Source organism: Cydia pomonella, chromosome 3 (assembly GCF_033807575.1).
Source record: "Cydia pomonella isolate Wapato2018A chromosome 3, ilCydPomo1, whole genome shotgun sequence".
Classification (NCBI taxonomy): domain Eukaryota; kingdom Metazoa; phylum Arthropoda; class Insecta; order Lepidoptera; family Tortricidae; genus Cydia; species Cydia pomonella.
In genome coordinates, this window is record NC_084705.1 from 24,241,247 (window position 1) to 24,265,241 (window position 23,995).

Genomic DNA, 23,995 nt, shown 5'->3' on the forward strand with positions numbered 1-23,995 from the left:
GGCAGCTTGTAACCTACCTAATATTGTTTATTAATATATTTTTATTGTATATGACATGCTAATCGTTAACGCTCCGTAGCGTATCGTAATCATCTCTCCATCAGCCCGATTCGAAAAATGAGATACGATAACGATAAGTTCTGGTTTAGATAAGTTCTCATTTAGATATCGTTTGTATGTCGTATAATTGGCAGAAGCAGCTCGATTCTGGTAACCGATGTCACTTTGACGTTAGAAAAATTGTAGATAGATCTTATTGGGATATGGGATCTATGGTGAGCTAAATTCAGAGCTAGCGTCAGCATGGGCACACAGGCCTCAATCTTCCAGGCAGAAGTCTACGCCATCAACAAATGTGCGGAGATTAACCTGGATAGAAACCTAAGACACCAACATATCTTCATCAACTCAGACAGCCAGGCTGCTCTGCTGGCACTAGAATCCTTTGAGTCAAACTCAAAACTAGTCCAGAACTGTAAAACAAACCTAAATGCACTGGCTAACTCCAACAAAGTCATACTTATATGGGTACCAGGGCAGTCCGACATTAACGAAGAACCGGACGAACTTGCTAGAAAGGGCGCAGACACACCCCTGGTCGGCCCAGAACCGTTCTGTGGAATCACAAAACGGGATGCATATTCTCTGGTCAGCAACTTAGAAAAAACAAGAGCAATCGACTGGTGGAAATTCGTCAAAAGACAAGAACACTCGAAAGCTCTAATCAAAGGGTTCAACAACAAATTTGCTAAGGGGCTTTTAGAGCGCAAAAGACACAAAACCTGCGCGGTGACCCTAATATTGACTGGACACTGTAAGTTGAACAAACACATGTTGCAAATTGGGAAGAAACAAGATGCGACATACAGGTTCTGCAGGGCTAAGATGGACGGCTGTCTATCATTTGTCACCATACCTGTCACGCTCTAACAAATATGTAAGTGTGAAAGTGATGCATGATATGACAAGTGACAAAAACACGACCATGATACCGTTGCTGCAAGGAGTCAGAGGAGACTGCAATGCACATTCTCTGTTCCTGTGGACCACTAATGTCAAAAAGAAGTACCCACTTAAGGCGGCACGTGTTGCAACCCTATGAGGTACAGAACATTACGGCCCAAAGAATCTGGAATTTCCTGGATTCAACGGGCATCAGTAATGAATTTTAAAGGGCTGTCCCAATAGATCACTGCCTGGTCGACGTGGCACTCAAAGGGCCACAAACCGAAATAAACGTCAATTTTGACATGTCGTTTAGTTATAATCTATCTTTTAAAGTATATCACTTTTCCATATTAGTGCGACAGTCACAGTTGCGTTTCGTTCGCTGCGGAGCTTTGCTTTTAGAATACGAGATATTTGCTTATAATAGGGTGCTTAGGTCACTGAATTCAATGTCACAAAGTTTATTATACAAAACGATGCTTTTACCAATAATGCTACTTACAGCAGCGATAACTATAAAAACATGAAATATCAAGATGACAAAAAAGACGCAGCAGTAAAATGCAGAGAGCGACATTTTCTCGACCTAAGTGCGGTTTTTTCTCTAAAAATGCTTTTCTGTAAAAACCGGGCTTTTGTTAGCTTTGGAAGGTTTCCAATAACGTGACAATTGCACTCGATGTAATATAGCTGAATGCGGTGCTGCCGTTATGTCTTTTATTTTATATGATTACATTGCTTTCTGGGAATATCTACACAATCATACAGGCTATTGGAAAATATTGCAACGACGAGTCGCAATTAGGTCAAGAATTAGCAAACATTTATTACGATTAACTACTGTTAAGACCTATCTTAACAAGTTTAGGTATTAGAATACCTAAATACCTACTTACCTAATCTAGATAGATTAAGTCTCTCTATCGTCGGTAGGTGGCACCACCTATGAAATGTACCTAATTAAGGTGACATCTACCGAAACCTTGTGTACTTGCTATCTAAGCTTAGCCATATCAATGTATGCAATAGTTCATAAACAATCCATAGTGTGGCGCTGTACGCGACTATATAAGCTTCTACATGTGTGTAGATTAAATCACTTTTCTCAACTAGCCTTCTGTTAACATTAAATATAAATATTGTAATTCTCTGCTTTGGTATTCGGTCTCCATCACCTCCAACGCTGAACATATGGTGACCCCTAGTTTAAATCGCGGTTAATCTCAGTATTCACAAGCGAATCGCTAGTAAATTTAGTATAATTTGCAAGCCGGTACGTCGAGGAATCGCCGCGTATCCTGATTTAGGCCGGGAGAGCAACGTTACCACGTAGGCAGCGACCGCGTGGGGCTCCGCCGACCTGAAGAAGCTAAAGAGGGGACTAGGAGGCGACCACACCACTCGATCGAGCGGCCTGAGCCAACGCGAAAGGCGCCGACCGAGCCACCAAAGCGGAACCACGTGCGTGGCACGCGGCCCGCAGCAGGGAACGACGACCGCAACTACCAAAGGGACCACGTGGGTGGTACCACATCCAAGGCAGAAGGAGTGCCCAAGCGAGGGCAATCACCAAGTAACACCACGCGCACGAGCTTCAATCGAGAAGGCAAGTGAGCTGGCAATTCCTAACCTATTTACCTAATCTCCCTACCAAATTTAATTGTAATCGTTTAATCTCCCTACCAATTGTAAATTGTAATCGTTTTCTTAATCATGAGTAATGACACAGAAAAATCCAAAATAACTCTAGGGGAGTTAGAAATTAAACAGTTAAAATGTAAACGAGGTGTCTATAAGCGAAAATTAACTATATTTAAGAAATTCATAGAAAATATCGACACAAGCGCATTGACGGCCGAAATAATTTTAGACGTAAGCTTAAGACTAGATCAATTACCAAAGTTATACCATGATTTCTCTGAGACACAGGACCGGATCGAGACACTGTGCAGCGAGGAAGGTGACATCGAGGCCCAAGAGGCCGAACGTGAGTCTTTCGAGGACACATTTTACCGACTTAGCGCTAAGGGCAAGCTGCTGGCGAAAGTAAATACCGAATCACCACCAATTGACCATAGTCCGCAAGCCCCGCAGCAGCAAACCCTCGGTGAGTCGATAAAATATCCCGAAATTAGCCTCCCTAGCTTTGATGGAGACCTAACGCAGTGGCTGCAGTTTCGAGACACATTTGATGCTCTAGTCAATCAAACTAGTTTGGCACCGATCGTAAAATATAAATACCTACGCAGTTGTTTACGAGACGGTGCACTCGAGGTAATTAGTTCGCTCGATTTCTCCGAGGAAGGGTACACGCTCGCATGGCAGATGCTTTGTGAACGTTATAACAATCCTAAACGTTTAGTTTCCAACCACATGCGAGCCTTGTTCGACGTGGAACCGGTACCGTCAACTCCTTCGGGTCTTAGAGGTCTGTGCGATAATATTTCCAAACATTTGAGATCTTTGCGTTCATTAAATGTACCTACCGAAAATTGGGATCTCGCAATTATTCACTTACTAGTTAAAAAGTTAGACAGCCGATTGCAATCAAAGTGGGAGAATAGTGTTGATTTGAGAAAATTGCCTTCGTTGCAGGATTTCAAAAACTTTCTAAAGAACCGAGCTGACCGGCTGGAAGCGACCAGCCCAGCAGTACCATCGGACGCACCCAGCACTTCCAAGAAGGCCATGGTAACCACGTCCGAACCTATTAAGGTAACCTCAAAACAGTTTAAATCCAACCAGTGCCCGTATTGTTCGAGTACACATTATATTAATCAGTGTCCAAAGTTTATTGCATTAAACGTTATCGCGCGAATCCGAGCCGTGAATAAATTACGATTATGCTTTAATTGTTTGTCCGGAACGCATGTCTTAACAAACTGCAGGGCCAGTACATGTCGAGTATGTAAGGGCAAGCATCATACGTTACTACACAAACCAAATACCAACACTCATGTAGGTAGTAACCCCATACCAACGCGATTACCAATATCAACATTAATCGACGAACAACCGAGTTCTAGTCAAATCGAGACTACCCTGTCGAATAACACTATAATCGAAAAACAAATAAACAATGCGCGAAATAGATCAGTTTTCCTCACAACAGCCCAAGTGCTCGTTAGGGATAAGCATAACAATGTGCATAAACTAAAAGCATTTTTAGACAATGGCTCCCAAGAAAATTTCATTACCCAAAATGCGGCAAAAAGGTTAAAATTAAATAAGGAACAAAATGCCTTAAACGTCATAGGTTTCAATGAAAAAGTGTCTAGCGTCGTAGAATCGTGTGACGTAACATTCCATTCCTTAGACGGTAACTTTACAACGAATTTGTTCTGTTTTATTACGCCTACAATTTGTACTACCAATATCGAAATACCAAACGTGCAACGTTGGCACATTCCGTCGCGTTATAAGTTAGCTGATGACGAGTTTAACTTAGCTCAAGATGTAGATTTGCTTATCGGTGGGGAGATATTCTTCGATTTACTACTTACCGGTAAATATTCGCTCGGGCCCGGATTACCGGTTCTGAGGCGCTCGCGACTGGGATGGTTAGTCACGGGTCCCGTACATAAAAAATCCGAGTCTGCTATTCAATGTAAAATTACAGTTGAAACGCAATTAAAAAAGTTTTGGGAAATAGAGGAGGGTTCCGCACCAAATTTACCTTATGATGAAAAACAATGTGAGGATATATTTCTGAAAACTCACACTCACAACTCTGAAGGTAATTTTGAAATTGAACTTCCATTAAAGCAACCACCTACCAAACTAGGTCGATCTAGGCACATAGCATATCGGAGGTTCAAAACTTTAGAAACCAAGTTCGAGTGGAACCCCGAATTTAAAGATAAATATGTGAATTTCATGCGCGAGTTCGAACAAGCTGGCCATATGATTAAATTACGAGATAATTATGATGGCCCATGTAATTTTCTACCCCACCAAGCGATTTTTCGCGACTCCCCCTCTACCCCTATTCGCATTGTTTTTGACTGCTCATGCCGCACCGATAACGGCGTTTCTTTGAATGATATCCAGTACAAAGGCTCAATAAAACAGGACGAACTCATAAATATACTTCTACGGTTCCGAAAGTACCAATATGTTATTAATGCCGACATACAAAAAATGTACAGATGTATTTATGTGAAACCAAATCAACAATACCTACAATGCATATTTTGGCGGGAAAATACTCACCAACGACTCCAAATTTATATGCTGACCACATTAAGTTTCGGCTTAAAGTCAGCACCACATATAGCAACCAGATGTTTGTTACAATTGTCAAACGAGAACCAACACACGTTTCCAGCAGCTGCAGAGGCCATAGCGAACCAGTTCTACATGGACGATTTTATCGCCGGCGGCGACGACGAGAATCAGGTAGCTGAAACTGCAACACAGGTGAACGAGATCCTGCAGGGCGCCAACTTCACGCTGCGGAAATGGAAGTCCAACTCCGAAGCTGTCATAAATCGGGTGAGCGGAACACACACACACCAAAACACATCTGCAATCGAATTTGGAGATAAAACACATAAGGTTCTAGGCTTAGCGTGGTCTAGTGACACAGATAAGCTTATGTATACTATTAAAGAAAACCAAATTTCACACCCAATCACCAAAAGAAAGGTACTAGGGGTAATTTCGTCCATTTTCGACCCCCTAGGCTTGACGGGACCAGTAATTGTAGTAGCCAAAATATTTATCCAAAAATTATTTAAGGCTCAATTAGATTGGGATACCGAATTAACACAAGACTTGATTCAAGAATGGAACACATTCTATCGAGACTTGTTTTTATTAAACCAATTGAAAATTTCGAGATGTACAGTCATACCTAATTATGTAACGATACAAATTCATGGGTTCTGTGATAGTAGTATTAAAGCTTATGGCACTGCTATATATATACGGTCGAGCGATAGGGTAGGAAACATTCAAGTTCACCTACTTTACTCAAAATCCAAAATTGCCCCAATTACGTCCCAGACTATTCCAAATTTGGAACTTTGTTCAAGTCTACTACTCGCGACACATGTAGACAAAGTAAAACGAGCGTTAAAATGTGACATTTCCAGAATCAACCTGTGGTCAGATTCAAAAATAACATTATGTTGGATTAAAAATAGTAACCTTAAATTAACTTGTTTTGTTAGTAACAGAGTCACAAAAATATTGTCACTTACAAACAAGCACGACTGGTCCTGGGTCCGCTCGGAGGATAACCCCGCCGACCTTTTGTCCCGAGGAGTAGCACCAGGCAAGCTGGAAAACAACCAGTTATGGTGGTCCGGGCCGGCGTGGTTAACTCAAAGTTCGGACACATGGCCGACCCAGGATTCTGAGTCACTGGATCATGCACCCGAAGCCAAGAGCGACGTCGATGTAACACTCACCTTGGCTATTAACACAAAATCTAACGATACGATACAATATCTTTTCCACAGGTGGTCAAGCGATAAAACACTTATTCATGTATTAGCATACATACTTCGATTTATATATAACACAAAAAATAAAACACGCACAATTAATCCAAATAGAAAGTTAACAGGACCATTGTCCGTAGACGAGTTAAAAAAATCGGATCACACATTAATTAGACATGCACAAATGCAATCATTCCCACACGAATATAAATTGTTGCAAAACAACAAACCGGTTCTTAACAAATCAAAAATATTATCTTTACACCCATTCATGAAGGACGGACTCATTCGCGTAGGCGGACGAATCGCTCTTTCACATTATGCATATGAAAAAAAACACCCTTTAATATTAAGTCACGAACACACGCTTACCAAACTACTGATGGCAAACGCACACATACGTACTTTGCACGCTGGCCCTCAGTTATTACTCTCAACTATTCGCGAGCGCATCTGGCCAACAAAGGGTAGAATGTTAGCCTCGAAAATTGTAAATAAATGCGTTCCGTGTTTTAGAGCAAATCCAAAGACTACTAACCCTATAATGAGAAACTTACCCCCCTCGAGGGTAAACCCGTCTCCCCCATTTGCTATCACTGGTATAGATTATGGAGGACCTTATAACATTAGAGATAGGACAGGACGTGGTTACAAGGTCTATAAGTGCTATATAGCAGTATTTATTTGTTTTGCAACAAAGGCAATTCATCTCGAATTAATTACAGGGCTCGAGTCGGCTAATTTCCTGGCGGCGCTGCGACGTTTCATAGGTAAACCGAAGGAGTTGGTGAGTGACAATTCAACAACATTTCACGGGGCTAGTAACGAGCTGAAAGATTTACAAAAATACCTACAGGACAGCTCGAGCGAACTAGTATCTCATTGCGCAGACGAGGGCATAAAATGGAGTTTCATTCCTGTCTATACACCTCATATGGGGTCCCTATGGGAATCTAGTATAAAACTTACCAAATACCATTTAAAAAGAGTGTTAGGATTATCTTTGTTAACTTATGAACAATTTGTAACTATCCTAAATCAAGTAGAATCGATTGTAAATTCAAGGCCATTGTGTCCCTTACCTAGTTCAAATCCTGACTATCCTGTCCTCACGCCAGCTCACTTTTTAATTGGAAAAGCACCAAATTCACTTCCTGACGAAGACTATAACCATGTACCAAAAAACCGATTAACTCACTATCAACTTTTGCAACAAATCACCCAGGACTTCTGGCGGCGCTGGTCACGTGACTACATCGGAACGCTGCAGGAACGCACGAAATGGAGGAGCGCGCGCGGCCCAAGCCTCGCAGCCGGCACCGTCGTCCTGGTACGAGAGGAACGCCTGCCACCCTGCCGGTGGAGGCTGGGCAAGATCGTCGCGACGCAGCCGGGGCGGGATGGCGTCACCAGAGTAGCCATCATCCGAACCACCAGAGGAGACATCCAACGCGCGTTCAATAACATTTGTCCATTACCTACTTCGGGTCAAGTTATATAAATAGTAAATACCTACCAACCTAATGTAACATTCAAACAATTATAATTAAGTACCTAATAAGTATGATTAAGTACCTTAAATACCTTACTTACCTAATACCTATGTATAGAATTAGAATACCTACTCCCTATTTAAAATAAAAAACATGTCCTATTGTTGTTTCATTTATAAGAATGGGCACAGCTCTAATTTTAATGTAAGTTATTACCTAACTATAATCCATAACAAAGAACTCTGCCCATACTTACTAATAGGTAAATACATATGTACAAAGCCTATTCTTTGAAATACCTAATGTTACGCATAAAACATTAACTATTTCAAGGGGTGGCAAAATGTTAAGACCTATCTTAACAAGTTTAGGTATTAGAATACCTAAATACCTACTTACCTAATCTAGATAGATTAAGTCTCTCTATCGTCGGTAGGTGGCACCACCTATGAAATGTACCTAATTAAGGTGACATCTACCGAAACCTTGTGTACTTGCTATCTAAGCTTAGCCATATCAATGTATGCAATAGTTCATAAACAATCCATAGTGTGGCGCTGTACGCGACTATATAAGCTTCTACATGTGTGTAGATTAAATCACTTTTCTCAACTAGCCTTCTGTTAACATTAAATATAAATATTGTAATTCTCTGCTTTGGTATTCGGTCTCCATCACCTCCAACGCTGAACAACTACTTTATTTTAGAAAAATACCGAAGTATACATTAGATATGAAAATGTTTTTTGATAGGCATTTATTTGATACGAGGGGCAAAGTTGTGAACTCGTAATAATATCAGAGCAGGCTAAATATTCCAAAAATAGAACTACGAGCGTAGCGAACGGTTTGAAAAGTAGAATCTTAAGCCTTGCGAGGGTTTCAAGGCACAAGGGTTACCGAGTAGAAACACAAAAAATTTCACCACACTAACGCCAGGAAAATACTAGCTGTAAAACATTACAAATCAAGTTCAAATTAACTTTATTAATAAATGTTAATCTTACTAAGTCATCACTTAAAAGTCAATTTCCTCAGCTAACATGAGGGAACAACTTGCATCAAATTGCTTTGTATCTCTTATGATATAGAGAACCTTTACGATTACCTAGCTCATTTTATGATCGAAGTGCAACTCATGAGATAAAAATCGGCCTAGAGCATGTCGGGCAATGCTCAGTGTAGGGTTCCGTAGTTACCATTCAGTCAGAACAAGCTATTCTGGCAGGAACGGTATTAGTAAGTATAATGTACATTACAAACATAACGGAGTATACCTTCGTAGCGCTTTGTACGTCTTTTTACCAAGAAGAGAAGACTTTTTGCAAAAATTCAAGAACGGCTGAACCGATCATGTAGGCTATAGTTTTAGGACGGACATGGGAAACTATAAGGGTTCCTAGTTGAATACGGAACTCTAAAAAAGCCAACCGGTTTCGTTTTTGACAGAAACAACCGGAATCTTCTTTATTTACACACTGAAACAAACTAAAAAATATGGGTCAAATACTACAATCAAACATCAAATGCTCAGCGCGTTGGATGTACTGAAACGCACATAGAATAGGTAAATAAAATGTCAGTTTTGAACTAAAATTTCAACACATATCATCAATTCTTGACTCTTATTTTGTGCCGTGTTGCACTACGATGCGCCACGCTGCAGTTTTATCAAAATTGATGGTTTCATGAACCGCCATAAGTGGGTTACGGCTGTTTGCACCGGAGAGTTATCGCACGGTTAACGGGATTATGCAAAAGTTAGGTAACAATGGCAGTCTATTGTGCACTTGTGTGCGTAAGAGGAAACTAGGAGTATTGGACGCAGCAATGCATCGCAAATAAAATACCTCCCGTAACACCGATAACATTTTTGTCGAAAAATTTCTACGGCTAGCGGCCCGATTTGAGCTTTAAGATACGATTGGATTGGATATGTCAAAACGTCAATTTATTTTCAAGCGAGTGCACGGCACGACTTGTTATTCCTGCTTTAAATAATAATTAAAACAAATGGAATGAACCAGTCCAATAGTACATCTTAAATAACAAAACTCACCAGCCGAACTCAATTAGTAAAGTCTAAACAAAATAAATACCTGAATTTACCTCGTCAAATTCTGTTGCGTTTAGGGAAACTTTACTTTCTCAGGAGAAAAGTGATTAGCTGAGGGATTGGGGAATGTTCATAAATTAGAACGGATAAAAACAAGTCTCCGAGGTGTGCAAAAGGTTGATTATTTATTCAACGTTGTAATCAATTTAACGTATTTGCATTAGAGGCTTGTAATTTGACATAGGTTCGTTTTATCGCGCGCCGTTTGGAATATTTGCGACTCCCCGTAGGTGTCGATGTGGAATAATAATAAGCTAGGTAGGTATTCATAAATATAAGGTAATTTCGGTGTGGCCTTGTTTCCTCTATCCAATATACCTGCGCCATCTCAATTTCTTGGAAAGAGCGCCATTGTCTAATATTGTATATGTCACTTGCTTATAGATCGTGTTATTCACATTGACTCCTATTGTCATGTTATTAAAGGTAAGATTTGACAAATCTGCGCGTCATCGTGGATGACACGTGCTACACCGCTTAGAACAAACTATTGAATCAACCAAAAAAATTGTTTATTTGTTTATTTTACAATTAGCGCTAACAGTTCAACATTAATATCAGTGTTGTGTTACATATGTCTAACATGCAGATAGGTACTTAATTAACTGGCATTAAATTACAATAAATTAAATAGCGATATAATAAATTACAATTGTAGTAAGAACAAATTACAATTCGGTCCCTAGGTCCTAGGACTGACGTTATTCAGGTATATTTTACACGTAGATAAAGTTACTTAAGAAAGACTATACCAACGCAGCTCGCAGTTTTGAGTTTGCTGAATCTAATTTTATTTTAGTAATCCTTTTCACTCAGAGGCATCAGCATAAGTAAATTGAAAACTTTGGCCAAGAAATATTACTTTAACTAATTCAGAACAACCTAAGGCAGTCAACAAAATTTGTGTCACGTCACTTAGGGCCGATTTAGACGGCACGCGAACTCGCATGCGATTTTAGTTACATTGCGGACTATTGAGGTTACAACTAATTCGGCGACCGATCAAATACCGCAATGTAATGAAACTCGCATGCGAGTTCTCGCACCGTGTAAATGAGCCCTTACTCTCAAGTGATTGGTAAAAAACAAAATCACGAAATTTCTATCTAAATATAGATGAGTTGTGTAAATTAATAAATAATACACTATTGCATAGACCGGGAAACGGCAATCCATGGATGAGTTTTGGTTGAAAGAATCCACGAATCAATGAATTATTATTCCTGCCGAGGCATATATAGTGCTTTTCTCCAAACATGCGAGGAAATAAGGTAAGATAATCATTATTGAAACATCAAGCATCACTCAAATAGAACCTTCACATCAAAAACGTAAAAACAATTTGCTTCTTTAATTATTATTTTAAAGGCACAACTCATACTGCCATTCAGTACATTCAATATTCGTTCAAAATATTTTTGATTTTCTGTGTACACGTAAGATACCTAAGGAAATAAGTTAATATACGTCGACGTGCACTCAAAGTCAGCTTACGTAATTTCTATCTCTATGTAAAGTACAAAGACGTATATAGACATGTTTCACCAAGATATTTTTATATATTTTATATTTTTATATCAATTTATTACTGACCAATCATTCCACAGATTTCTTCTAAATATTAGTTTTCAGTAACTCATTACGTTCCAGTGTTTTGAATTTATTGATATTTTCCTGAACTTCCAGTATATCCGTTTCTTTACCTCGTCCTGTTCATGAGATTCAGGTATTAATAAATTCACGTACTTACTTAATCAAAGTTATAGGCAAATGTTAGAACTAGTACTTAAAGTATCAAAATATTAATAGAGCACCAATCTACTAAATTGTTTACGACTTGTGAATATAGCAGTTTTTCGTTATAGAACGCTTCACGTCGACTTCGGACATTATCGTAATTATTTATGAGCCTAAATAATAGTTTCCGGACCTCACTCGTATAGAGTCATTATTAATATTATTTAAAATAGACTCCTTATAAACCCAATCAATCAATTTTTCGTGTTATGGCTCCATCAAGGTGTTGATGATTCTGCCAATGTCGAGGTTGGATAAGACACGGCTAGTATATGAATCTTATCATATTACGGTCATAGACAGTGTTCGGTGCAAAGAGAATATAACCACTACGTTTGTTCGGTGGATCCTTATAAACCGAAAACAATTTGAATGAATGACATAAATTGACAACAGGCTTTTAGCTTTTTTTAAAATCATAGACAATTGGTGATACCACATGGAAATATCTGTCAACAATATTTGGCTAGCCAGACTCTAGTCTTTGATTTTATTAAGCAGCATTCGCATGATCGTACATGATGGTCTTGTAAGAACGAGACATGTAAGTTGGTTTATCTTCCTATCTCACTCATCTTATAGCTTGAAATGACTGCTGACCCGTGTACACGCGGCTATAATAATAATTGGCTGTTTGCATTGAGTTTTTTAGTAGGTACATATTTTAAAAGGTAAAAAGTAATGCAGTAAGTTAACTTCCCGTCCGCTAAAACAGGACAATAATGATCTGATTTTTTAAAATTTGATTTTGACCATAAAGAAGAACTTCCCATTCTATTTTTAGTAAACATATCCGAGTATAATGGAGAAAATGGTTGTTATTCTTCTTACGTGTTCAATGAAGCACTTTTTTAAACACCCCGAAAACTGTAGGTGATAGGTCGTTAAGTTAATTTGTTATAATAAGTACGTTGCGCATTTTCTTTAAAAGTGGTAATAATAAAATGTGCCTTATATTTCTGTTCAAAATTAATTGTCGGTATGTCCTTTTGGTTAGCTCGGACAGTTACCAATGACAAAAATGAATGTTTTAAGATTTCACCCCGGAACATGGATTTGTACTTTGCAACCCGTAAATAGAGGTTTCCTCTAAACTACATCTTAGGTAAGTTACGATTTTGACGTCAGCTGCAGTTTAGATGGCCCAGTTTGAACCGGATGCTTTGAATAGGGCATCGTGCAGTCAAACTGTTGACTTAGGTAGATAATAAATTCCTAATTTGTATGTAATGTATTTAAAAGCCAGGAATACTTATTTCTGTTGGTCTTACTTTTAAATATTTTATTATATATTTATACTCGAAAATTTGTGCTATAAAATTGTAGTTTAATTTACTTTATTAAGTGTAAACAGATAAGTAATTAAAATTGAACATTTTTCATCAAATCTACGTATGAAATATTATGTGTACCTATAATGAAGTTCTTTAGTATTTTTTTTGGGTATCAACTTTTTGCTGTCGGTTAAGCCAGCACCATATTGGCCGAACGATTTGTGTCAAGGATGTCTAATTTCGCTTTAAACTTGCCTCGTTACTTAGTTCTAATACAAATTTAGCTTAGTCTGGACTGGACAATGTCCATTGTCCAGGCTATATTATCAAAACTTTAGCAATTTTGCATTACAGGTATTTTACTATTCAGTACGTTCTGAACTAGTGATTAAAAATAGTAATTTAATTTGTCGTCGATTTTATATTATATGAATTATATCAGTTCCATGTACTTTAAAAAAGACAGTCATCTAAAGCTGCATATATTTTTAGATAGTACGCGCCATACATCAATATTGTGTTACTTACCGCAATACCAACTGGTGACTGAGGTCATAATGCCATCTCTATTACTCTGGTTGGTCTGAACATGGACAAAAGAGATAGCATTATGACCTCAGTCAATTGCGGTAAGTATAGACGACATTTGAAGGCGCTAATGAGTGACCGAGGCGCCATCGCCACCCGACACAAGCCGAGATTACTACGCGGATTATTTTATTTGTATGGAACAGAATCCCTTCTTTTAATTTCCCCTCGTCACGTCAAAATAAAAATCACGTCGATATCATTGAGAGTAAATGAGACGAATGCTTCGCTATAAGAGCCAGTATAAAATACAGGTTTTTTTTAGTAATGGAATTTTGAAACATGGAAATAGGTTAAAATGTCACCTAAAATTAGGAACACAAACTATTCACAAAAATATCTAAATATTTTGAATTGAGTTATTTTAAGTAATGAAACTTTTTATAAATTATAAATTGAAGTACATAGTTGTCATACTTATACGAGTACAAAGTACAAAGAAAAAATACCACTACACTGCACTCTCGGTCTCGACTTCGGTCATTTGTGGGTTTGGTCACTATATTAAAGATAGTTTATTTAGATTTAGATCTTATATAACTAAATAAAATAAATTTGTGTGAGGGTATATAAAGGGCTTAGTGAAAAATATTAGGCAAGTCATTAACAATGGCATTTTTTGCCAAATAACTGCTTTCCGATCACACTCACCGCTATATCGTTCCAAAAATGCAGATTCTTTATTCGAGAATACAGTCAGTTTATGCAGTGCTATCTATCCTACATATTAACATAAGTGTTGCTTTTATATATAATAGAACTTAGTTAATTGATTATGTCAATCGTTGGAAAATAACTTTAGTTCAGGAGCAAGCTGGTAAAACTTTCGTATGTAAATTAAAGCTAAACCAATGTTTCTTAGTTATCTTGTCAAGCATGAAAGTTTGAGATTGATCTCAAGGTCTCTAGTGAACAACGCTAGGGATTAGAGTTGAATACAACTATCAACTTATACAGTATATGTATTAACTACAAGCATTTACTCAAACGTGGTAAAGTTTAGGGCAGAAATAAAAGATTGGTATCTATTTTATTTCAATTCGTACTCTTTTTCGGATCGTACACGGATCAAATTTTATATTATTATTATTATTATGAGCCCATACTGTCCCACTGCTGGGCAAAGGCCTCCCTCTTATTCTTCCACGTGTCCCTATCCTCGGAAGTCTCCCACCAGTCTCTGTCGAAGGCATCAAGTTCGTCCCGCCATCTCCGACGAGGTCTACCGTGACGCCTTACAACCTGTGGGACCCAACAGGTGGCTGTTTTGGCCCACAGGTCATCCGGTATACGGCAGACGTGCCCTGCCCAGTCCCATTTGAGCTTAGCGGAAGTTTCAGCTACATCAGTTATTCCAGTTTTGGAGCGTAGTATTGTATTTTTAATGCGATCGGTTAACTTCACGCTCAGAATACTACGCTCCATAGCTCGCTGACAAACCTTGAGTTTGGTTTTTTGAACTTTTGTCAAAGACCAAGTCTGTGCTCCGTAGGTGAGGATGGGGAGAATGCACATGTCCATGAGTTTTCTTTTTAGTGATATAGGGAGGTTTCCCTTCATGTTTTATATTAAGTTGGGAAAAGGTATTATATTAAAATAGAAGAAAAGTGTTTTCAGGGTTTTTGGAAATTCATCCCCTAATGTAATCCCTAAAAATAATAATAACATTATAAACATTAACATTATTATAGGGACATTCTTACACAAATTGACTAAGTTCCACGGTTAGCTCCAGAAGGCTTGTGTTGTGGGTCCTCAGACAACGATAAATATAATATAATATCCAAATACTTAAATACATAATAGATAACACCCATGGCTCAGGAACAAATATCTGCGCTCATCACACAAATAAATGCCCTTACCGGGATTCGAACCCAGAACCATCAGCTTCATAGGCAGGGTCACTACCCACTGAGCCTGAGGCCAGACCGGTCGTCAAAAAATAAAAGGGGATGAAAGTTTGTAATGGGAATAATTTGAGTAGGGACTTCGAATTAGTAGGAAGATAAAACTATTATTAATCAAATTATTTTTTTCTAAAAATTAGTTAAACTATTATTTATCCAAAACATAACAGAAGATAACATATTAGAAAGAAAAAAAAAATTTAGTATTTTTGAAAAGAAAGCCCCTAGTAGGGTTAAAAAGGGGTTGAAAGTGTGTTTCGGGAAATAAATCCACGCGGACGAAGTCGTGGGCAACAAACTGATAGTCGTACATAAAAACGAAGTGGCTACGGTGACAGCTGGCATTGGCTTCTTCCTTTGTATCCTATGTCTAATATCTATGCACAGAATGCAAACAATATTATAAATCAAAAACATTAACAAGGTTTACAGGGTGTTTCAAAGACCTTTAACCAAATGCAAAAAAGTACTTGATAAATTTGTGCCAAAAACATACTCTGAAGTTAAGTTGTTGACCTCCACAGGGCAAAAGTCTGCTACTAAATTTCGGGTTTGTTTTTTTAAACTGTTTATTGTTATAGGAAAATGATCACATTTATATGTACTTAGAACTAATATTATAATTTGAAGATTATATGGACTAAGGCAAGGATATGGGGTTGCAACCTCTGTTTAAGTTATAACTGTCCTATTTTTTTTATAAATTTTTAGTAGTCAAAATGTTCCCTTGATGTTAAAAATCGCTACATTGGTTTTTTTCGTTGCTGTCACTACTAACTAGCACAAGATAGAAAATCTTGTAAAAACTGTACCTATAGCAGCGTTCCGTTAGCAGCGTTCCAACGTTTTTGGCGAGATACACGAAAATATCCAACTATAATCATGTAAGATAATATTTATATTAGGTACCTATCTTGGTTGGTGACAACAAACTGTGATCTCTGATCTATGTCTATCTTGAAGAGTGTAGCCTCTATATAGGTTTCGTTTTTATTTTTTGACAACCTTGTAACTATTAGTATTACGACAAAACGTACTTATGTTTTTCCACTTTGGCAAAATTTGAGTTTTAATATATTTTCAATAGTACCTACTGACGATGATATCACCATGGTTAAGATAGATGTACCATGAAGAATTTTCCGGTGGTTATGGGGGCCATGTCACGGAGATGTCGTTCAAAAAAATCGATGGAGCTTGAATACGTTCTGGAATTCTGTACATTTTGTGACGCCGCTCTATTAAATTCCTCACACCAACAGTTATCCGCATTACGTCGTCGGCCCATTAAGCCTACGTCAAAACACAAGACGTCCATTAACGATATTCTGCGCTGCGAGATAATCTTTACGTTGTCTCTCTCTAACGCGAAGGAATGAATGACACATAGATGGCATATAAGGAAAATAAGTCTGCGAGGGATGTACGAGTAAGCGCATTAAGACACTATACTTTCTTAGAATGTGTTTACATTGTTCTCCTCTATTTAGATTTACTCGTAGTACTGAATTCATATAATTGTTAGTTACAGGTAATCTATGTTATAATGTATTTCATGAAATCTAAAAAATTATACAAACAGTGATTTAAATCTAAATATTAGAAATGACGCGTTTTTAACGAAACATTTTATAAAACGTATTTTTTTTTCAAGATTTGTGTCTTTTGTAATTTGAATTGCGTTGCTAGCTTGCTACTTAAAACTGATACCAGCGTCATCCAATTACTCGCAGTAATAATTGGTTCGACATGCTTGTAAGTGTAATATCAAATCAATATAAGTTGTTTAAGGTTCGAATGACGCTCGTTGTCACATTTAGGTTATACGAGTATGTTGCATGTCATCAAGAGACTTACGGCATATTACCTACGGCTTGTCGAGTGTAGTAAGAGTTTAGACATTGCAATTGGAGGAATACTACCAGTACGTCATAGTATAGGCAGCTGGAGTCATATTCAATCGTTATGTACCTAAGCATTTTCCTGCATAGTTTTGCAGTAAAAAAAAAAGTCAATACTAAAAACGTTTTTACAATTGAACTCTGCTTTATAAATTCAAACGAGACCCACCCTTGTCGTTTCGCGTCATTAGTCAGGCGACGATCAGACTGACAGTGAGTAATACATTTTTGCCACGATGTGGAAGCCGGTTTGAGTCCCGTTTGAGGCATTTCGGCTGCTAAATGCCTAAGATGTCTCATGTCTAGGGTAAAAAAACTAGAAAAATACAGGACACATATTTTTAGATTTATGGTGATATTTTTAAAATCTATTAATCTAAAAATATTTCTGTCCCACGACTATTTGGAAGTCCAAAGTAACTTATGACTTTGGACTTCCAAATACGGCGTTGTCTGAATAAAAGATTTCCTTTGGCAGAATTAATCTTTGTGTTCCTAAGATGTATTTAAGAGGTGGAGCCACCCAGATTTTTGATACAGTGTCGGCGACGCGACGTCTGAGTTTAATAACTAGTTAAGTTTAGGTTCTAAGGCAAGTTTGGTGTCATTTTCAAGATGTAGACGTAGATTTCCTCTAACCCGGTTCAGAGGTTATCGATTCCCCATACAAATTTCCACCTCCCTTTTCACACCCTTAAAGCCAATTTGGTTAAAATTTGGTATAAAGATAGGATAGTTTTTCAGGTTCAGCAGTTTAATCCCGAAGAGGAATTTAAAAAATTAAGTTTTTTTTTCTAATTTTATGTTTTTGCTTCGGAATTTTGTCAATATGATGTCATAAATGAGTTTGGCATCCCCTATATACACGAGAACGATACCAAACTTGGCCTAGTAGCTTAAATAATATAGTTTATGATTAAAAAATTAAAGAATAGAATTGAGAGCCCCCCCCCCCCTAAAATGACATCAAAAATCGAGATGGCTCCAATTCTTAAATCTATCCTTGGGTTCTAAGGACCAAAGGAAATCTCTTGTTCACGACACGACGTATTTCGATTATTTTCAAAAGTATTCCATCATCAATCATAAACTTTTTTAGAAATCATTAAGTTGTGTCAAGAGACCTATCAAATGCAGTCCTACATGTTGATTTTTACTAAAAAAAACTTTTTGCTTAATAAATAAATCAATAATAATAACTTTAAAAAAAAATTACTTCTAAACCAAGTAGCGGCTTGCAAAATATAACTATGTTCCAAATTTCATTTAAATATAGCTTTTAGTTCTCGAGTAAAAGGGTTAACATATGGACAGGCACACGGAGACGGAAGAACGATAGGACAGACGTACCTACAAGGGTTCCGTTTCTGCCATTTTGACTAAGGAACTCTACAAACGTGTTTTGTGGAACACGTAGGTAGGTATAATAGGTAAGAGTTTTTATAATGTTTCAGGCAACTTGTCTAAAAAGTCCAGTTTAAATAATTTTCGGGAAAATTCCATATTTAGCAATATGATATTATTAGCAAATAATATAATTTAGCCAAATATAAGCGTAGTTAGGGACCAAAGACTGATTATCAAAAACATTTTTCCTTTGTTCGTAGAAATAAATTGTCTAACCTTGCTTTGAAATTTGATGCCTTTTTGCCGCACTTAGTAAACTAGGTCTTGCCGCGCCGCCACTCTTCATTTACTAACATGAAATAAACTACGAAGAACCCTCAAAAGCCGTTGAAATAAAATGCTTTTAGCCACCGCCGTGCTTTGAGCGTCATTAGCAAACGCGGTAATTGGGATTCGAGTGAGATGAAACATTTTATGGTACAAAAATATTAATGTTCACAATACTTACAATTATTTTATTAATTAACTTTTAGAGCAAGTTCATAATCGAGCCACTTGAAGCGAGTTGAAATTATTCTATATATAAAATTATATTAGCATTAAGTACAAATGTGTGAAAATTAACAATGTACGATTAAGACAGGAGGTATTTATCCCAGCTTCGGGGGAATGTTTGTGAGTTCTACGCGAACTAGCGGATGCGGAAAAGCTAATAAAAAATAAATTTGTGCAAAATATTCATTTCTGATACAACCTTTTGTCGCTGACGGTACTTTTCTCACCACGGGTAACTAATACTCATCGAGACAATTCTATAAACCCCAAGGTTGCGCTGTTTCAAAACAGAGTTCTTATGGCCACCATAATACATATTGCATTGTCACCCGACTTACATGTATGCAAATTTTCAGCACAATCGGATATCTGGAAGTAGTTGAAAAATGGTTTGATTGATTTGAAAAAAAAAATGGCACATACGAACATGTCAAGTGAAATAAAAGCTTGTAATAAACAGTTGCCAGCTGTCAATCCCTGCGGTTGTTGTTTAAATATTCTTTGTAATCAATGGTTTTAGGGTTAGAAAATGGCTCGCTTGTAACGCGGTGATATCAACCATATAAAGAGTCAAGTGCTTATTAAAATACAAAGTAGTCAGACAATGGTCGATATTTTGACTTTCATAATCATACACCGCAAAACGATAACAAATCATAATGTAATATTACGAATGACGACTTTAGTAATATGGCTTGCAGGGGCTTGGCTCAAGAATGCGACAGAAGTTTAGTAATTTTTAAAGCTACCGACTTCAAAAATATCCGTATGAGGCCACTATGTTTTGTATCGCCGTGACAATATAATAATATTATAATATTTGCTGCCTTCAAACCCTTTTTGCTACCTTTATAATATTGGAACGAATTTCAGAAATTAATTCAGCTGCGTCGTGCAGATATGGCTTAAATGTGGCTTTTATAGCGGCTGTAGAGAAATGAACTGGTTGTGTATAAATACATTTGAAGTTAGCTTTTTGCTATTAGTACACAAACTTCAATCTAAGCAATTATTACTCGTAGTATTTTGTCAGACAAGAGCTGGTCAGTTACCAATAAAAAAAATTGGAACGTCTGGGGAACTCACAAACTACGCGATGACTGCGCTTTCTCATGTCAACATTATTGCGGAGATGTCCTAGGTTTATTTTTAACGTAATACTTAAATTAAAAGTATTCGTTTTATCAGTACAATATGAGGTGGCTATATGCAGCAAATTGACATAGCCTTAGCCTTGGTAGGCCTTGACGTTCACTTGGTTTAAGAATGAGACTTACAAATTCTATATTTGATTAAATACAATAAATATACCTGCAAATGAGAGAAAACAGCTACTTAAAGTGGAAAACTGACTGCAAATATAAATCGTTGTTTAACTACCACATAAACCTTTGATTTAAAAGTAGGGGTGATTGTTAAGAGTGGCTATTTACTATGGAGGGGCTAATAACTATAGCAGTCACCCTAAGTAAAAACTATTCTATCAAAAGAGCCTTTACAAAAATATAAGTAGTCATTTATTCACAACCCCATCCATGTTCTGCTAAAATTGTGAGAATAGTTTAGTATGTTATCCCTTATAATACCCTAATAGAATATGTATGGCGTGGTATTACTTATATAGAATATAATGTTACATACTAGTATTATAAACATTACGAGTACGTTGATTTGCTTAAGCTAAATTACACTATAACCTGGCTAATTTTCCAAATATAACCTGTACCTAATGTTTGGTGTTTTGAGTTCAATTTTGAATAAATACAATGCAATATTCTGAGAATATTCAATATTGAAACATACTATAGGGTTAATGCTTCTCAATACATAATCGTTAAATACCTTTCATCTCGGGCCTCAAAGCGTGCGTTTCATTACTGCTGCCTTTTACCCATTGGTCTTATTATAGGGCTTGTTTAAGCGTAGATAGTGTGTTGTATGTCAAGTTAAAATTTGATCTTATTAATGTAAATGTATTTATGTTTGAACCGTGAAATTCTATGTACGAATATTGTTGCGAACGCAAGTTTTTATTCGTATAAAATCAATATATTCCTAATACACTAAACGCAGACGTTGGGCTCGGCTAGTATTCGGAGGTTTTTTTTAAAAGCACCAATAGGAGCGCTCCACATATATTGTATTGCGGCCAATTAGAGGCACCTATATTTAAACCATTTTGTATTGGTCCAATATTGCAAATCACTCTTTCATCATCCTCCATACTATCAACAACCACTGTCTGCACTTAACCGTTTGTCAAGAAACCTACAAGGGTAACCAGTACCTTTTAGAAAATGATATCAGTTTACTAAGAATCGAAGCTTTTTATTTGAGTCGTCGTGATACTAACCTGCACGGCGGCTACAAATATGTATATTATCCCACGGTTAAGCAATCTAGTGTTTAAATTATCTGATCATAAATCCCCTAAAGCTGATGAAACATTTTACATTTTTTTCTGGAGCAACACTCGTCTGTCAGAATCCAGAAACATAGTAAACAGATTTTCCATGCGGGGCTTAAGTAAAACACTACGACTTTTTCCTGTTTAATTTTGCATTGTTTTAAGGATAATTTTAATTCTCGACTATGATGGTCACCCTACTGCACATAAAACTTATTTTAGCGCTACGATGGAACTTTGGTTATGAAGAAAGTAAATTGTCATACTTGAGTGCGATAAAAAAATTAGACTGATGACATTCAATTTGACACATGTCATGGATCAAGCAAAGAGTATCGGTATTTGACGGATGTATTCTGAATGTAGGATAACCATGCATGCTGTAAATAAATTAAAACTTATTTACTGAACAATTAATAACGTTAATCTCACTAATATTTACTCTTGAATTTTGCTAAAGATTATACCTACATATTTTAGATTTGATCTTTCATATTTGACCTCTTGTTATACCTCGCACTTAAGAGCTTTACCTCGTTTTCAGTATTTCGTCAAATTATATCCGTCGCTGACAGTATCACATTTCGCGCACTCGCTTCAATTATTATTGACAAATGTCGGAGAAAAACGAGTGAAGCCTCTAAAAATATTTACCACCACTTCAAAGTCTTCAAACCTGTTCTATGAATAACTGACGATATTAGCCTTCAAATTATGTCGGCATTGTAAATACTTTGTATTTATTTTAAAAGTACTTACTTAATATTAGCATAAGTGATTCATATTCGATGCTTTAATATGAACGTCTGAATCGACCATAAAACTTTAGATGTTGCCAAGAATTCACGCTATAAAGAACATTCACTCTCAAATAAATCAGAATATAGCTCAATAATATCGGAATTCAACGATTTACAGTCTTTACAGTTTAGTCGATTTGTCATATATTTAAATATGTTAATATTTGCAATAGTGTTGTGAGCTTGCAAAATACCGTAAAAAATCGGATGTATTTTTACAACAGCAAGAGGAACATTTTTAATGAATTATATTCATTTGTACGTAGGAGGCTAAACTTTTTAAATTTCGTCCTGTTTCGATTCATGGATGTCGTTGTTAATGCATTTAAAACCTTATACATCGTCATTAATTTATATTTTAATCGGGAACAATCTTATCCAATAAATCTAACATCGAATATCAAACTGAATTTTGAAATATTTATATAAAAAAAAGTCAATTTGGAGTTGAAGTAAGTGAAAAGGAGTAACTTGTAGGAAGTTTCATATAATGAGCCGTTAATCTATTCGTAATCAATAAATTACATTACGTTTTAAATTGTCCCGCCGAGTTTCTCGTTGGTGCCATATTGGAATACCCTCCTCCAATTGAGGAGGGCCTTAAATCGCCTCGGACAAAGGTGTAGGATTAGAGCCGGTGTAGCCTTATTTGACGTTTATAAGCGCATTGTAATATGCCTACTTGAAAATAAACTATATATCTTTGTCGCAGCAAATATTTTCCAATTCACAGCAAATATTTTTCATTCACTTTGTCCATATGTTCCAATTTTATTATATTTAAACTTAAACCGAACCAGAAAAGTCTTCTTTCAGCAAAATATCCTATCTACGATATTTAAGGTACTTTCCCTTGATGCCCCATAGTCTTGGGACGCCCTGTATACTGAATTTACTGGGTATTGACTATTATAGATAATATTTTAAGAAAATAGACTTATATACATGTGTAGCATTAACATTTTTTGTTTAGGTATGTCTAAGTCTTGTAGGTCTATTTATTTTGCGATTAGGAAGATAAAGATAATTTATTTTGCATTAAACAGGTACAAGGCCTTAATAATAGGTACACATATAGTGGTAGGTTTACATGCGTATCCTAATTTGGTATGCAAAAGGGGCAACAAAAACTAATATTTTGCAACTAAAAAACAAAAACTATTTAAATTATGCGTAAACCTTTTGACAGTCAGTTTCGATTTTGTGACGACCGCTAAACAGACACAAAATAAAATGAAAAGTAAATTAATTAACTTCTTAGGAAAATTAAATGTTATTTATTTTCTAATCAAATTAAGAACCTCCTCCTTTGTGGAAATTGTAACCTAAAACGAAACCTGAAAGGTGTACTTACGTTGTAGTAAGCAGAATTACTGACAAGCAAATTAAGATTAAATTCCTTGAACATATAT

At 36.7% G+C, this 23,995-nt stretch overlaps 1 protein-coding gene and 1 long non-coding RNA gene across 2 annotated transcripts in view; both read left to right on the forward strand.

The window, feature by feature from the left end:
* Positions 1-23,995, forward strand: part of LOC133516404 (lachesin-like) — a 177,067-nt gene that overhangs the window by 21,980 nt on the left and 131,092 nt on the right. The window lies entirely within an intron of this gene.
* On the forward strand, positions 3,063-7,165 carry LOC133516369 (uncharacterized). The gene is made up of 3 exons (XR_009799208.1): positions 3,063-3,376; positions 3,544-3,663; positions 7,121-7,165. It is a non-coding gene; the product is annotated as an uncharacterized LOC133516369 (long non-coding RNA).